Raw genomic sequence first — 4558 nt, 5'->3', positions numbered from 1 at the left:
TACAAATGTACGAGCTTACGTGAGACGCTGTTGTTCAGGTCGGCCGTCTGCAGTTCAGTTCTCCGTTTCTTTTCACCCTCGGGACAGGAGGAATCTCCAATGGAAGCAGACCGTTTCTGATACCTGTCAAAAATGGGAATAGTGGTTATACATGTCTACTGGGCGTTAGCAACGCCTAAGAAAGGCTGCGTTCACTTCTACTTTCAGTTTGCTCTGACAGTTGAAGATTGAATGAACACTGAGCAAAAAATATAAAGTTATTTACGTTCTAACAAGCTCGTTTAGTTGGAGAAAAGTGTATTTGATCTAAGTGTTTAGTGGCTTTTCCTCATTGTGAATTTATGTTAAAAATAAAAGTGCCAAATCAGGAATATAAACTCATAGAATAGAACAAAAGTTCTCCATTTATGCTCCAAATACAGTCGTCTGGTCTCTGAAACTGATCATTAAATAGCACAGAGGTCACGCGTATTCAAAAGCTTATTTCAACCATTTAGAAATGACTGATATTGTTGTCTATGGGTTTATTAGAACCAGGAGCCTTATAAATAGACTTTTTAATGAATTTTCATGACATGTGGTGGAACAGTGTGGCAGAACAAGCTGCACAGACCTGCCATGTCTTACCCATCCGTATCTAAATGGAGAGCTGGAGCACTCTGCAATGGTGGATATTGTTGGGAAACTTTAAAATATATGCCTAGGAATTTTTGTGAGATGATGTTAACTGACATGTTGGTGCACCGTTTCATTCATTTCATTTTTCACGATAGTAGAGGCTAATACCTACAAAATGATGTTTTGTATGGTTGTGAAATGTTCTAAGGCAGAGTTATGTGGTTCAGAAAACCTTACTTTAAAGGTGAGCCTTGAGGTCCAATACCAAAGTTTAAAGGTTCGACTTTGGAGTGGTCACTCTTCAGGGACACCCAGCTGGGCACTGTGGACTCTGCTCTGTCCTCGTTCATCCTGAGGAAACATCAGAAATAGTGATGAGACTGTGATGAAGGTAAATAATCTGTAGAGGTTGGAGTTCAATAATCCCAATTCACTGCATTTTTATCAAACAGGAACATTTCTAATCCATTCTGGATAACAACTGAATCAATAAATCAATGATGTCTCTGTATAATTTTCATGTTTTCAGAGTTTTAGCTGCTTTTTTTAACTGTTCCCTGCAGTGAGAAAAGAACTGGCTCCTTTTCCAGCCCCTCATCCTGCAGCACTGAATGTGCTCTAAAGTTCTTTCCAGAGCAAACGTCTCTGCACTTGCAGCAACATGTTGTAGTCATGGATCCGTGAGGAGAACCGGATACAGGAAACGCCCCCACTTTGATCCCAAAACCCAACTGGTGGCCAACGGTGGTCCGGCAACGACGGGGACACTGGTCCATCGGGCCGACAACACTGGTTTTCCACAGGCCAACATGGTGAAAGGACTGTGCACCGTTTCATTTTAAGGACCTGATGAATTTCATTTTTCACGATAGTAGAGGCTAATACCCACAAAATGATGTTTTGTAGGGTTGTGAAATGTTCTAAGGCAGAGTTATGTGGTTCAGAAAACCTTACTTTAAAGGTGAGCCTTGAGGTCCAATACCGAACTTTAAAGGTTCGTCTTTGGACATGTCGCCCTTCAGGGACACACAGCTGGACACTGTGGACTTTGCTCTCTCTTCCTCTTCCATCACACATTCGCTCATTTTTAAATGTGAGTCTAAACGGTTAAGCAGGAACAGTCTGCTGACACAGAAAAGAAGATTAAAGAACATGATTCTCAGCATGAAGACAAGCAGAGGTCTGTCCAATGACGTATTGTCGGCTCATTCACATCCAAATCTATTATATGATGTCACCCTGTACATCATACAGGCCACATATATATTGGAAAAAAGTTTTGGGACATCTTAAAAGTTTACACCATGTTAAACATAAAATAGTTGTGGAAAAAATGTTTCTCCTGGGTGTTTCAGAAGGTGCGGATTAGACGGACGCACACAAATACAAATGAAATCATTTTTTATCTGGTTATGGTTTACAAGAAAACCTAAATTCTTTCAAGATGTCAGTTCTCAACATTAAATTCAACAAATAAGATGAGAATGCATTCAAAACTAAACAGAAATACGTCATCACATCATCAAAGTGGGTCAAATGCAGCATCATCTTCTGTCATCTCAGACAGGATTCCAAGAAGAGGATCTTCATTTTCAACAACGCACCTTGACATCTCATCATGGCTCGTCTGTCAGATTACAAGCAGCTTTTTTGATCAGGTGCATCATGTTTCTCATGAACACATGGTGGTGCTGGAAAAAACATTTGTAGCCTGACCTAGAGGTCAAAACTCTGCATGGCGTGCACAGCTACTAGTTGCAGCTGCTGGTTGTGGCGGAGGAGATCCCAAACATATCTAGCAAGCTTGTTTTGGAGCAGAGCTTGTCCACCACCTCTGACCCCACTCATCACAGAAGTCCCACCATATCCATGGCCAGGTGTGTTGGCAGCATTGGAGCCAGCCTCAGGAAAAAGGTGTGTCAATATCTCAGAAGTGATGATCAAGTTGACACGACCCAACAGAAGTCAAGCAACCCAACATGCTGAATAGAATAGATGACACACAGCAAAGGGCAAAAAACACCCAATTCTGCTCAGACTGATCTGATCTGACCACATGTTCAGGACCAAAAATATCAAAACACCATGGGTTTAGGTTTCCTTTCGTTTTCTTGACTGCTTCATTCAAAACAGAACACATTTCATTAATCCATAATAACAAATTCATATTCCACAAAGACCCAGTTGTTAAAACAATAAAATGGAATGCCTTGATCTCTCCCTCTTTACATACTCTCCTTTTTTAAATAAAGGAGTGATTGTCCCCCTGGTGGAGGGACAAAGAGAGGAGGCTAAAACTGTCGCGTTTGTGTCCCTCTTTCCGTGGATTTTTCCACTAACTGCAAATAATATTGTGACTTATTGTGAGTATTAAAATGTGCTTCCTCAACCTCTAAAATGTTGGCTCAGGGTTAGCGGAAAACGCAGTTAGAGGAAACACGCTACAAAGTTTGATCATCCGTCACAACATTCCCGTCGACCAGCCGCAATGTGCGTCCGAAACACGCGCACGCTCATTGCGCACACGCAGCTTATTAAGCCGCATCTCGCAGCGGAACATTGATTCGAGACGACAGCAGTGAAAGAACCAAATGCTACCTGAATATTAGAGGTTTTCCATCAGGGCTCGGTCACTCAAGATGGAGCCCGAAGTTGAGAACTTTCACTTTCGCTTCTTCTTCCTCTACACGTCACGTGTTTGTGGTTGGATCGCGTCATATCCAGCACAGGCGCCTCTCTTCAGAACAATTTGGTCCACGTTTGAACTGAAATACTGGGAAACAACTGGAGTTCGTCTGACAGATGTTCGTTTTTGGGTGCGGAATCAAACTGGGTCAACTTTTTGATCTATAGGATCCCCTCTGGTTCAAAGTGTCCCTATAGGATATTGGCAGTACTGACCTTTTGGGGGCTGCACACACCTCTTAATGGTGACGGCACCAACGGAGCTGATCCAGTTGTCATCAGCTGGCCAGTCTGACTCCAGCTCATTAGGGGAAATTTGCTGATCTGGAGGAGAAGCTTTCAAAACTTGACGGGCTGGGGGGGATGACTGTAATTTTGGAATCAGCATGCCAATTTTATTTTTAATCAGAATAATTTAGAATAATTTCAACAGGATATTTTCAAATGGTTCCCCAGTGGAGCTGCCAACTGAATATGGTGACCTGCTCCTACACACAGAAATCCGATGGCTCAGCAGGGGACGGATTTTGCTTCCTTTTTTGTCCCTTTTGAGTGAAATAAAAGAGTTCATGCAGTCCAGAGGGGAAGACGCCGCCCTGCTGGAGGACACTGGCTGGACACTGGACCTTGCATTTTTAACGGACATTACTGGGAAACGGAACAGTTTGAACTGGGAGCTGCAAGGCAAAGGTGAGACTGTTGCTGAGAGGATCAGTGCTGTAAATGCATCTAAAGCCAAGATGAACATTTTCTCTGTGCATTTACAGACAAAAGGTGCTGCACTTCCCCTCTGTGCAGATGGTGCTGAGAGACAACGCTTCTGCATGTGAGGCTTTGGACTAAAGCGCAGAAAAGTGCTCTCAGCTCATAAAAAGACTTGGGCAAGAGTTTGAGAACAGGTTTTGGGACCTGGATCAGCTTGAGCCATGTGTGTCCTTCATTTCTAACCCTTTCATGAACGTGGACATATCATGCGTTGCTCAGCAGTTCAGTGCAACCTTCAGTCTGGATGCTGCACAGATGCTAATTGAAATTGGAACATTGTGAAATGAGCTGCAGCTCAAAGCCTCTCAGGCTGCACCAAACTTTTGGTGCCTTGTTGACACAGAAAAGTACAGTGGTGTGTGTACAGCAGCTATGGAGGTTGCAAGCCTTTTGGGTTCGACCTCTCTTTGTGAATCAGCCTTTTCTGACAGGAACTTCATCAAGAACCAACACAGAAGACGCCTCACTGATGCACATCTGCCAGACTCAC

The 4558-nt window shown here is 43.1% G+C and overlaps 1 long non-coding RNA gene across 1 annotated transcript; it reads right to left on the bottom strand.

The window, feature by feature from the left end:
• Window positions 1–908: 908 nt before the first annotated feature.
• On the bottom strand, window positions 909–3243 carry LOC115252085 (uncharacterized). Its single transcript, XR_003890521.1, has 3 exons — window positions 3217–3243; window positions 1573–1740; window positions 909–969 (listed from the first exon to the last, which is right to left on the bottom strand). It is a non-coding gene; the product is annotated as an uncharacterized lncRNA (long non-coding RNA).
• Between the last annotated feature and the right edge of the window lie 1315 nt (window positions 3244–4558).

This window comes from Takifugu rubripes, chromosome 13 (genome assembly GCF_901000725.2).
Source record: "Takifugu rubripes chromosome 13, fTakRub1.2, whole genome shotgun sequence".
NCBI classification, from domain to species: Eukaryota; Metazoa; Chordata; class Actinopteri; order Tetraodontiformes; family Tetraodontidae; genus Takifugu; species Takifugu rubripes.
Note: the sequence above shows the minus strand (reverse complement) of the source record. Positions and strands in the feature narration are given on the sequence as shown.